This window comes from Macaca nemestrina, chromosome 16, assembly GCF_043159975.1.
Source record: "Macaca nemestrina isolate mMacNem1 chromosome 16, mMacNem.hap1, whole genome shotgun sequence".
In the NCBI taxonomy this organism is placed as follows: Eukaryota; Metazoa; Chordata; class Mammalia; order Primates; family Cercopithecidae; genus Macaca; species Macaca nemestrina.
Window position 1 is genome coordinate 26,254,695 of NC_092140.1, and position 13,204 is coordinate 26,267,898.

At 32.4% G+C, this 13,204-nt stretch overlaps 1 long non-coding RNA gene across 2 annotated transcripts in view; it reads right to left on the minus strand.

Moving 5' to 3' along the window:
* Positions 1 to 12,050: 12,050 nt before the first annotated feature.
* LOC112426653 (uncharacterized) overlaps positions 12,051 to 13,204 on the minus strand; it is a 52,858-nt gene continuing 51,704 nt past the window's right edge. For both annotated transcript variants that reach the window (XR_011614698.1, XR_003018045.2), the window contains exon 4: positions 12,051 to 12,120. This is a non-coding gene — a long non-coding RNA (uncharacterized lncRNA). The remainder of the gene's footprint in view (positions 12,121 to 13,204) is intronic.

Sequence of the window (13,204 nt, forward strand, 5' to 3'; positions counted from 1 at the left end):
AACAATGATGTCTAGCTATAATATATGAGTTTTCTAAGTGCTATATGTTATTATTGTTTACATAAAAGGCAGTCATTTTCATCAATAAACAGGCTTATTTTACATACCAAAGCTTTCATGACATATTACAGGAAGCTATATTCCCTCCTCTCCAAAATCTATGGATTACAAGTTTGTCATAAGAACTCCTAGTCAAATAATGTATATGCTATTAGTAAATACCATCAGTATATTTTGTTAAATATCTTTTTAGCATATCTTCAAGGGGATTTGATCAGAATGGATCATAGGGCTCTGGGTAACTTTTTTCTTCTGGAGACACTTTCCAAGCTCTGTCAATATCTCTTTGACACATATGTCTCAGTTGTGTTTTTATGTGTCTTAAAGTTTCCTCAAAATTTTATTCAAAAAAATGTACTTCAAACCCCAATGTCCATCTGGATTTGAAACAAAACAGGGTTCAGGAGTTATTGCCATAATCTTTTTATTAATAGCTGTGTTCCTTCTAAGACCTTTTAATTGTGTATTTCTAGCTCATTTTTTTTGTTTATTCATAGTCATTTGAATATTTGTAAGATTATAATAGGGCATGCAGTGTTTTAAAAGCCAAATGTATTTTTCTAGCCAGTAAGTCTTCATAAGTATTACATTAATTAGAGGCTTTAAATAAGCTTCCAGAAATATTCACTCATTCTATGATTCATGGTGTACAAAAGTCTGAATTACATTTAATTTTGACAATAAAATTATAACCTTTTTGTTATAATACATACATGTAGCAGAAAGTAAAGCAATGTTTTACATACCATACATCAATTAAAATTACAGTACCATTCTTCAGTTCTTTGCAGCAGATGTGACCTTTGACCATGTACTGCATATTCCCAGTCACAGGTCCTTTGACCAGATGACACTGACCAGTAAGTTTAGGTTGTACTGGTTTGTGAATGTAGGCATATTTCAGATATCTTCTACAGGATTCTATAGATATTGATTTCCAGGTGTCATGTTGGTCACTATTCATCCACTCCTATAACAACAACTTGATGGTGTTCTTTTGTTTTTGTTTTTGTTTTTCCCTCTATCTACTGCCAGCCAGTTGCTACAAAAAGTCAAATTCCCTTTTTAATTATGTTAGTCAATTCTATATTATATATAAAGACTACATTTTTCAGAGATATTCTGCCCTGAGACTTACATTACTGTATTTCCATTAATGATCATCAACTTCTGTACCTCTAGCAATCCTACCTTTTAAATATATTTATTACATACTATTTAGAATGTCAATAGTTCTTTCCGTGTGATGGTTTAAGAATGCTATTGCCATTGCCAGTGGTATCATTCAAAATGGAAAAAGGTTCAGGACTATCACCACCAAATTGGAAGTGCTTTCATGCATAAATAGAGAATTGTGCAGCAAAATTCAATCTTGTCTACAAAAACAATGGGTTGGATTGGAGTGAAGATGTTCCTCAAAAATTTAATAGATCACCAAAAAAGATAATTATTTATTAATAGAAGTGTTGTTTCAATATCTCTCTTAATTGGTAATTATCCAATTAATCTATGCACTTACAGCCTATAAACCATGAACTTCATGGTAGCTGTAGTTGTGTGCTGGTCAGTTGAGACAGTGGCGTGTCATGGTGGGAGGGTGCCATTTTTAATCTGAATTATCCAGATGGAATTTTTAGTTGTACCGATCGGGAAACAATCTGATATTTAGCACTATTTGCAACAAACACTTATGCCTGCCAAAATTTCATGGATCCTGGTAGAAGATATAAGATTCCTTGGTCAGAGACAGAAGGAAATATTCTTACTCCCAGTGAGGGCGAAAATCTGAGTATCAGGGGTTGTATAGAATGATGGAAGGAGAGCCAGCAGACACATGCCAATGCAGAGGGGATTTTCATATAAAAGGAATTGTGATTTTGGGCAATCTAAATATTTTGTGTACAAACATTTCTGCTCTTTATTCCAAAGGGATATATGATCTCTTATCTTCCAAGCTGTAAGCAAATGTTTTCTTTGTTCCTGAAAGAGACATTATCTTCCAAGGCAGTTCCCTACATCCCTACACAAACATTCTTAAAAAGATTTCTCAGAACAAAATGCAGCTGGTGCCTTAGTTGCAAAATAGCAGACGCAAGAGAGGCCCACTGAAAATTTATCCCCAAAATATCCACTTTTTCTTTCTATACTGTCTTTACTTCGAGAGAATTTTTTGAGGTTGCCATTTTATTGTCCATTCTAATTTTTGTCACAGAGATGGAACCAAATACATTTAGTTTGTTCAATACAGCATTTAAAGTCCATTTGCATGACATCCATTGTAGGGATTACTTCCCATAAAATACACAGTATAAATATAGTAATCCCGATAGAAACCCCACCAATTAACCAAGAGTGGCCCTTAGAGAGATCTTTAAAGTCATCTTGGGATTACAGGATGAAAAGATGATGTTTCCTGAAATAATTCAATTTCTCTTATGATCATTACGAAATCATAGTTCACAATGTTTTAGGAAAGGAAACACTTTAATTTCTGTCTTCCATATAGAAGTACAATTCTATGATCACACATTGTGTTTCTGAAAAGAAAGTGAAATTTAAGATTATGGAAGCCTTTCAGGTGGAAACTGTATAAGTTGAGGACACGGTGTGATACTGTTTCCAACTTAGCCTCTCAGCCAGCCAATCAATGACTCTTAATTCAGGCACTCCTACCAGTTAAATGGGCGGCTTTTTGTTTCTACTGACAAAGAAACATAAGGTTCAGACCACGTAGTAAGGGTGGCAGGAAGGTTTCTGATTGCCCCTATATTTGGCCCCAATGACAGTAAAGTAACCTGCTTGTGTATGTGGGAGTTGCTTTTGCCAGATTTTTCTCTTAGAGGATTTTGAATATACCACTGCTACTTCCCAAGTAAACTTCATTGAGTTGCCCTCTCCTTATTAATACCTCTCTAACATTGCACATAACATGATCAGTATTTCTACTCTTAAAAGTTTCTGATGACATTGCCTTATTGATGAGAGTATTTTTGGCCATGCCTGGTAACAACCTACCAATGGTCTTTCGAATGGACCATAGCTAGCTATATCAAATATCTTCTAGCATAAAAGTATCAGGTTAGCATAGTAGTCAAAAGTCAGGTAAAAAACAATTACTGAGAAAAAAAGCGTTTACTACAAACATTTCTTTAATCAGAGTTAAGAATTTTAACTCTGGAATTTTGTGTTGTTCAAAGTTTACTATTATGGTTGTCTTGAAAAATTCCCATTTCCTAATAGGTTGGCCATTTGGAACTGAGTTATGAACAGACAGCTCCTTAAAATGGATGGGGCATTACACACTGCTTATACATAATATTCATTGAAATTATAAAATCAGACAAAGGCAATGGATCTACAAATTAATATATACGGTCACTATTTTTATTTGAAAATACCCAACCTTGACCCTATTTACTTCTACATCTGCATAAATCTCCAGTATCAAGTTCAGAACATCTTTACTGCCCATAGCTAGACCTTACTATATATTGAGCACTAATATCTAGGAAACCTAAATAAGTGAGCATAATACTTGCCTCAAGTTTTTAAAAGTAATTTGACCTAAATACTTGCATCTGCCCGAGATCTCCCAATAGAAGACGGAAGAGCAGATTTTTGACCTCTCAGTTAAACTGTTTCAGATTCTAAGGTTCTAACTTGGTGGGTAAGTTCTGTTTCTGTTCAAGTATTTCTGTTTTAAATCATGACGTACTTATTTTAATTTTAATTTCTCTAGGTTAGAATACATTGAAAAAATGTTTTTTCTTGTTTCTAAATATGGAGGTAGTATCCGAATGGCTTCCCTATCCCATAAGTTTTGATAATGGGCTTTCAACTCTATAGTAGAAAATCATGATAGTTACTAAGTTATTGGGTCAGTTACTGCCCTCATTTTTTTTATTTTTATTCAAAATGGAAAGAGGTTCAGGACTATCACCACCAAATTGGAAGTACTTTCATGCATGAGTAGAGAATTGTGTAGCAAAATTCAATCTTGTCTACAAAAACAATGGGTTGGATTGGAGTGAAGATGTTCCTAAAAAATTTAATAGATAACCAAAAAAGATAATTGTTTATTAATAGAAGTGTTGTTGTTTCAGAGTACCATCTTTAAATTATTTCTTTTTAAACTTGGTGTTTCCTTTAGTAAGATTAAAAAATACATATGTAGAATTATTGCATTGTTATTGATGGTATCATAGTTCATTTGAGTAGTGGTAGGAGAATGCCCACAGGGTAGGTGGTATAAGGAACAAAAATTTATTTCTCGCAGTTGTGGAGGCTGGGAAGTCCAGCATCAAGGCTCTGGCAAATTTCATATCTGGTGAGGGTTCGCTTCCTAGTTCATAGAATCTTTTCTCAATATGTTCTTCATATGGAAGAAGGGACAAGGGAGCTCTCTGGAGTCTCTAAGATAATTTAACCCAATTATGAGAGTTCTATCCTCATGATATAATCACCTTCCAAAGACCTCACATGTAAATACCTTCATATTAGGAGTTAGATTTCAACATACGAATTTTGTGAGGACACAAAAATTCAGCCTTATGCATATTTGTATTTTAGATTGGAGTGAAGGGTAATTGATTTTATACCTCAGTATGACATATGATCTGATTATGGAAAAGATCTGAATATATTGACACTAATTGTGCTAATATTAACTAGAGTAAGGGAACTGCTGTTTTATTATCAATAGGGTAAACATATACGGATATGTTTCCTTATTTACCATTTACTTGAGTTCTAAGAGCTCTTGTCATTACTTTTGAAATTCAGATGAAGAAATTGATTCTTGAGTTGTAAATTACTAATCTAAGCACAAATTTCATAAGTGGAAGGCTATAAGGCTAATTAAGTTTTTCTGGCCTATGATCCTTTACACTATATGATGCTAGGAAAATAGTTAAAAGCATTTCAAAAAAGTAAGAAGAATCAATACCTCAAAACTGTTTTAAAATATACATTTTAGTATTGGAAGCCAGGCATCCTTTAAATTTCTAGCTGACTGTAAACTGAAAGTGTTGAAACAGTATCATGTATAGAATAAATGATCCATATATTTTTCTTAATTATACACAAAACAATTTCACAGTATATGTGACTGAAAGCTTTTAAGTGGTAATTATTGCAGTTAACATAACTCTTCTCTCTGAAATGGAAATACACTGCAAGAAACACACTGACAAGTAATTCTATACAATCGGTGAGGTATGTTTTTGTTGTTCACATACTTGCAGACCTCTGAGATGCTTATTTATTTTGAAGTCTTCCACTTAAATTCATATGGATCTGAATAATTTCCAGTCTAATTTTATTTCCTCTGGTACTGTAAAATATTTTCAATTGAGAAGTGGTATTTATTCTAATGTCATGCTGTGCTCAGAAATCTCACATTTTCTAAAGAAGATGCCAAAGTAATCTGTAGGATCCATTTTCAGTGTTTTCATGATTACAGGAACTCCTTCTGTTTTGAAATTTTTTAGACCTAGTATAGCATAAGCATGAGTGGAAAAGGAATGGATATCTCTTATGCAAAGAATCATTTATGGATCTTTTGTAGGTATACAGATCCAATATCCTCTAGGGCGAGACACAAATCCCCATAATATCCCCATGTGTACAATTTTGCATTTGGTGCTTGGTTTTAGCTGACAGATGGGTAAAATCACAAATAACTGAATGACTCCCTACTGACTTCACAGCTGCACTGTGGAAGCTGAAGCTTGTGAATTACTGCAGGGACGGTCAACAAGAAGCTACACCATATTGCCCATATTCATGAGTAAGGATGTTGTTTGAAATATGAGCTTGGAATTATGCATAAAAAAACAAATTTTTATGAAAGTCTTTTTAAGGTATAATATTTAGTTTAGAAAAGGGTCATAAAATTTTTAGTGGTTCTTGCTATGACTATTATGGAATTTAACAGCATCAAATTAGCATAAATATGTTTTCTCATATTTCTGACTTTTTTCTTAATGGCTTATGTGTCTTTTTAATATAATACTCCACATATTTAATTTGAAATTAAATGGTGTATGAATTTTGTTTGAATTATATTAAGAGATTGCATATGTCTTTCAAAATTCCTGTTTATTCAGAAATGCATATAAGCAATAATAACTGAAATTAATCCAAAATTACACTGATGGAAATGGTCTGAATTTTGTTTTATGACTTAAGTTAGCTTTGGAAATTTTGCCTACCACTTACTCTTCCTTTCTTTTGGATTGTGTCTGACTTTTGCACATGAGGAAGTAGGAGATCTTTCCTCATGTGCTTCTCATTTGGGAAGAAAAAGTGGAGAAAATGCCACTCTTCCTCTCACTACTTCATGAGGAATGAGGAACAGAGTCTGTTTTGTGCTTTAATAATGACATTCTATACACATTAATAAAAATGATCCCAAATATATCACATGTATCAATTGGATTAATTTCATAAAAAGAAATGAATAGGAATGAAAACAAAATTATGAAAGAAGTACATTCTTTTGTCCCTCAGAAATTCCTTGAGAAGGTAGAATGTTTTACCCTTATGGCTCAGGGAAAGAGTGTTCACATGGTACAAGTGGTTTTTTCCAATCTCCCTCAATCTATTGTTTTGAAAAACCATGTAACCATGTGGTTGGTAAACTGTAGCAGAGACTTCACATGATTTTCTGTTATAACAACAAGATTTCCAGGACTCCCTTTCAGTGGAGATATGGCCATGCGGCCACATTTTAGTCAATAAGATGTAAGAAAGTGCTCATTAAAAACAAACATTACGCATGTCCCATGGCTCATTTTCTTTTTTTCTACTTCATTTTCTGGTATGCAGATTAAATGTTACAGTCACCAGTAGCCATCCAATAGATTATGATAATGAATCTCACACATGGGGATGTCAGGATGATAAACTGGAAAGAACCTTTGTTCCTGAGCATTGGGGAGCTATAATCCTAACCTTGTTCTTCCACCTTCCTTCATTTACATGAACAAGAAATACACTACTGTTATGTGAAAACTTACGTTGAACTTCACTGTTTCTTGCACTAAGTTTAACCCTAAGTCAGTATCTAAGCCTGCAGGAAACATTTGAGAAAGCAACATATTTTCTCCTTTCTATCTAATTGAAATTCTGTGTCCTTTGACCAACATTTCCCCGATTCCTGTGCCACTCCATGCTCCCACCAACAGCCCCTAGTAAACATCATTCTTTCTACTTCTAAATTTGACTTCTGAAATTTCTCATATACTTGGGCATTTGCATTTATCATCCTGTGCCTGGTTTATTTCACTTAATATAATGTCCTCCAGGTTTATCCAAGTTGTTACAAATAACAGGATTTTATTTATTTTTATAACTTATCAGTATTCCATTATGTATGTATACCATGATTTCTTTATTCATCCATTGATAGACACTTAAGTTGATTCTATATCTTTGCTGTTAAAAATGATGTTGCAGTGAACATGGGAGTGAAGATATCTTCAAGATACTAATTTTATTTCCCTTAGATATATAGCTAGTAGTGGGACTGCTGGATCATGTGGTAGTAATATTTCTACTTTTATAGTGACCTCTATAGTATTTTCTAAAAGGGATGTACTAATTTACAGTCCCACCAACATTGTTCAAGGGTTTTTCTCCACATCCTCACTGACATTTGTTATCTTATTTATGTAATTTCCATTTTAACAGTTCTGATATTATTTCTTATTGGGGATTTAATTTGTATTTACCTGATGACTAAAAATGTTGAGACTTTCTTCATATATCTGTGGGTGATTAATATGTCTTCCTTTGAGAAATGTCTAGTCACAACTTTTGCCCATTTTAAAAATCAGGTTATTTGTTTTCTTACTATTGGGTTTCTTATATATTTTAAATACTAACCCCTTATAAAATGTATGGTTTACAAATATTTTCTCTCATTCTATGCATTTTCACTCTTTTGACTGTTATGTTGGTTGTGCAGAAGCTTTTTAGTTTGATGTAATATCATTTGTCTATCTTTGCTTTTGTTGTTTGTGATTTTGGTTTCCTGTTCAAAAATATCATTGCTCAGATCAATTACATGGAGATTTTCCTTTTTGTTTTCTTCTAGTAGTTTTAGGTCCTATGTTTAAGCCTTTAAGACATTTTGAGTAGGTTTTTGTATGTGATGTGAAAAGAATATCTAATTGTATTCTTTCACGTGTGAATATCCAGTTGTAGCAACAACATTTATTGAAGATACTGTTCTTTTTCCATTGTGTGTTCTCATCAATGTATTGTAAATCAGTTGATTACAAATTTATGAATTGGAGTCTCTATTCTGTTCCATTGGTTTATGTGTCTATTTTTATACCATGACCATGGCTCTTTTGGTTTCCTTAGCTTTGTAGCACATTTTGAAGTCAGGTAGTGTGATGTTCCTGCTTTGCTTATTTCACTGAAGATTTCTATTGAGAATCCTTCATGGTTCCAAATGAATTTGGGGATATTTATTCAATTTCTGTGAAAAATGATACTGGAATGTTGATATGGTTTGCATTGAATTTGTAGATCTTTTTGGGCAGTTTGCACACTTTGACAATATTGATCTTCCAATCCATGAATGTGAGTTAACTTCCCATTTATCTGAGTTTTCTTCAATTTTGTTCACCAGTGTTTTATAGTTTTCAGTATATAGGTATTTAACTTTTTTGGTTGTTTTTTCCTAAGTACATTATTTATTTTTTCGTAACTATTTTAAATGGTATTATTTACTTGATTTTTTTGGTGGGGGGTGGTGGATAGTTTAATGTTAGTTTATAGAGACACTACTGGTTTGGGGATGTTAATTTTTATCCTGCAACTTTACTGAATTCGTGTATTAGTTCTAATAATTTTTGGTGGAATATTTAGTGTTTTTTATATGTAATTATGTCACCTGAAAACAAGGACAATTTAACTTTTTCCTTTACAATTTAAATGCCTTTTATTTCTTTTTCTTTCCTGACTGTTTTTGACTAGGACTTCCATTACTATCTCAAATAGACATGGCAGAGTTAGCGTCTTTGTCTTATTCCTGGTCTTAGAGGAAACGCTTTCAACTTTTCACTGGAGTTTCATGTTACCTGTGGATTTCTTGAAGATGAGCTTTGTTATGTTGAGGTATGTTTCTTCTATACATAATATGTTAAGCCTTTTTACCATGAGATGATGGTAAATTTTGTCATATCCTTTCTCTGCATCCATTAAGATGATCATGATTGTTGTCTTTCATTCTGTTAATGTGATATATCCCATTTATAGATTTGTATATGTTAAAATATTTTTGCATCCCTGGTTTAAATACCATGTGATTATGGTGAATGATCCCTTAGGTGCACTGTTAAATTCGGTTTGCTAGTGTTTTCTTGAGGAATTTTTCATCTATTTTTATTAGGGATGTTGGCCTGTATTTTTATTTCTTGTAATGTCCGTGTCTGGCTTTGGTATCAGGATAATTCTGGCCATGTAAAAATGTTTGGAATTATTCCCTTTTCAGTTTTTTGAGAGAGATTGAGAATGATCGGTCTTAGTTAATCTTTAGCATTTGGTAAAATTCAGCAGTGAAGTAATTGGGTCCTGGGATATTATGATATTTTCTGTTCAGGTTTTCTATTTCTTTGTGATTCAGTCTTGGTAGGTTGTATGTATCAAGAAATGTATCCATTTTCTCTAGATTACCTAATTTGTTGGCATTTAATTATTCATATTAGTCTCATAATCTTTTGTATTTCTGTGGTATCTAATATAATGTCACCTCTTTCATTCCTGACTTTGAGTCTTCTCTCTTTCATTCTTAGTTTAGCTAAAGATAAAATTGTTGATTTTATCTTTTTTAAAAAACATTTCTTAGTTTCATTGATCTTTTCCATTGTTTTTCTAGTGTCTGTTTTAATTATTTCTACTTTGATTTTTTTTTCATTTCTGACAATTTTGACCTTTTTTTAGTTTATTTTTAAAAAGTTGTTTATTTAAGATCTTTTACCTCTGTTGAGGTGGGTGTTTAGTGCAGTGAACTTCCCTCTTTGAACTGCTTTTTCTGCATCCCATTAAGTTTTGGTATGTTGTATTTCCATTTTAATTACTTTTTTAGATATTTTAAATTTCTTTTAATTTATTCATTAATACATTGGTTGTTCAGGAGCATGTTGTTTAATTTTTATGAATATGTGAATTTGCCAAAATTCCTCTTGATGTTGATTTCTAGTTATGCAACACTGTGGTTTAAAAACATACTTGATATGATTTCAATCTTCTTGAATTTGTTCAGACTTATTGTCTTACCTGTGATCTCTCCTAGAAATATTTTGTGTGTGCTTGAGAAGAATTTGTATTCTGCTGCTCTCGGTCGAATGTTCCGCATTTATGTATCATGTTCATTTGTTCTAAAGTATAATTTAAATATGATGTTTCCTCATTATCTTTTCTCTGAAAATCTGTATCTGTGTATTGAAGTCCCCTACTATTATTAAATTGTACCCTGTCTCTCCTTTCTATTAATATTTGGTTTATATTTTTAGGTGTTCTGATATTAGTTGCATATATATATATATATATATATACACTCACATACACACACACAGTTGGATAAGTTCTTAATGAATTTGCCTCTGTATCACTATATAATTACCTATTTGGGGTTGGAAGCTCTTAGTAAAATCCTTTTTTATAGTTAGAAGAGACTTGACTTGTTACCATCTATGTCTCAACAGGGAAATCATGTTGTCCATATGCCATTTTCATTATTGGGATGTTAAAGGGGGGTAAACATTTACCATTAAATTAGCTTGGTTGAATTCTGTACCAGTTGGAATTCCAGAAAACAGAGTCAACTGATATATAACAAGCATGTGTGCTGTATAAATGGATGATGATTATATACTAAATTTAACTTAGTGTAAGAATTAAATTAGAATTTCTATCTTTCTAACCAATTCACCAATAGAGGATATTGAATAACCAACTTAAGGAAAATTTGAATTTGAATGGAGGATATACCTTTGCTAAATTATTTCCTTAGGGTAGAGGAAAAAAAAAAGAGTAACAAATAGAAAGTATGAAAAATATATCATTTAAAATAAAAAAGGACATATATTTTATACACAGAAATGAATAAATCATGTAGATACACACAAAGATCTAAATGAACTAAGCTACATACTACACGTATATTAGTAGGAAGACTTAGTATCGTAAGTCATAAGTATTGCACATATATGTATTATGACAAAATGTAAAAAAATTCTTGAAGAGCAAGGTGGCATGATATATACTATTGAATATTAACATATATTATCATTACAAATTACAAAATGTTTAAGACTATGTGGAATAGTCCCAGGGATATAAATTAACAATGAAAAGTAATAGAGAAAGACATATGCGTATTATCATTTGACGTCCTATTTAATTGTGATGCTGGGTCAATTGTTTTCCTATAGAACATAAAAGAAATCCAAATCAGTGCCTTATCTCATGCAAACATATAAATTGTACATTGATTAATAATCTGTGTATTCAAAATCTACGTGTGTAAAACCACATTACTTGAAAACTTAAACGTAGTGTTTTGGGTTGGCTAGGGAACAAGAATCAAAGTGAATGATAGAGATAAGAATAATTTATTTTAGAGATTAGATCTTTCACATTTTTTGTAAAGCTAAGATGCTAAAGAGCTAAAAAGAATTGATTAGAATATAAGAGACACAATTAACCAAGAACAACACAGTGGTGCTAGTGAAGAAGTCCATGGAAGGTGGTTTTCTTCATTTCTGGTAGTGGACTTGGAGCCACTGTACAGTGGCTGATAGTCAAGAAGGAAAGATGTATGCAAAGTGAGGAGAGTAAGATCAGAAATCATAAAGACAAATTAAAATCTTTTTCTCACTGCCTCTATGCTTGACATGACAGCTGATCAGCAGGAGAAGTTTATACCACTTGAGCTGGATCTATCTGCACATGCACCTGGCCCAGGAAGCTGTAATGGGAGATCTGATGAGCAGTGGAGAACTGAACCAAAGCCCTTGGCTTTTGCTCCATACCAGTCAGGTGAGCCTGCAGATAAACCACAAGATGTGCAAGTGTTTGCTTACTTGCAATAATACTCACAGCTTAATAGCTTTACTTCTGCCTTACAAACCTAATTGAAAACAAAATAAGAAAAGTCTTATTGCCGACCTAAACACAGAAAGGAGTAAGTAAAGGGTTACTACAACAGGAAAAAAGAAATACAAACTATAAAGTTCAAGTAATGGAGTTAACTAAGCAAAATTAAAGTCTTCTGGTTTTTCAAAAGACAACACAAAATTAAAAATACATGCCACAACCTGCACAATATATTTGCAATACACACACTCATGTAGATTAACAGTTGTAATATAAATTTTCATATAAAGATATGTGCCAAAAGAAAAAAAACAATAGATATCATGAAATAATTGATAGATCAGAAGTTGAAAAGTCAGCAAATGTTTGAAAATATACTCAACCTCGTAATATCCAGTTAATATGCTTTGGAAATGTATGTGGTAACCTCAATTCCATGGGATTGGTGGAAATTAAATAGTTGGATGAAACCAAATGCTGTGAATATGTGGAAGAATAGGGTACCTCAAAAAGTGGTAAGTGGGAAATCCATTAAAATATGCACTAAGAGAAAATTGGGGCAATATCTAGGAAAGTAAAATATTGTCATAACTTTGGGTCCAGCATTTCTACTCCTGGTTATACGCTCGGCAGACATCATCACCTTTGTACAAAAGTAGATTTGTACAATGTTTCTATTTTATCATTTGTAATTACAAATATTAGAAAGGAACAATCCTCTGAAGAATAGGAAAGCTGTGCCCTCTTTTGTCCAAGAAATTTTTATGAAATTCCAATATATTTGTGGATATATCAATATGAATAAATTATCAAACATAATATTAAGCCAAAATGCATAAGTATATAGAGAATAGGTTGTACAAGAAAAACAAAAATGAAATTAAAAGCTATTATACCATATATTTACAAAAAATTACATCCTTTCTATGTGTATCCAGTAACTAAACAAAAAATTCAATAAAAAAGATACATTTAAACCTCTAGATGACTGAGCTAGAATCAGGAATCCAATTCCTGAGCTGATCGGGAATCA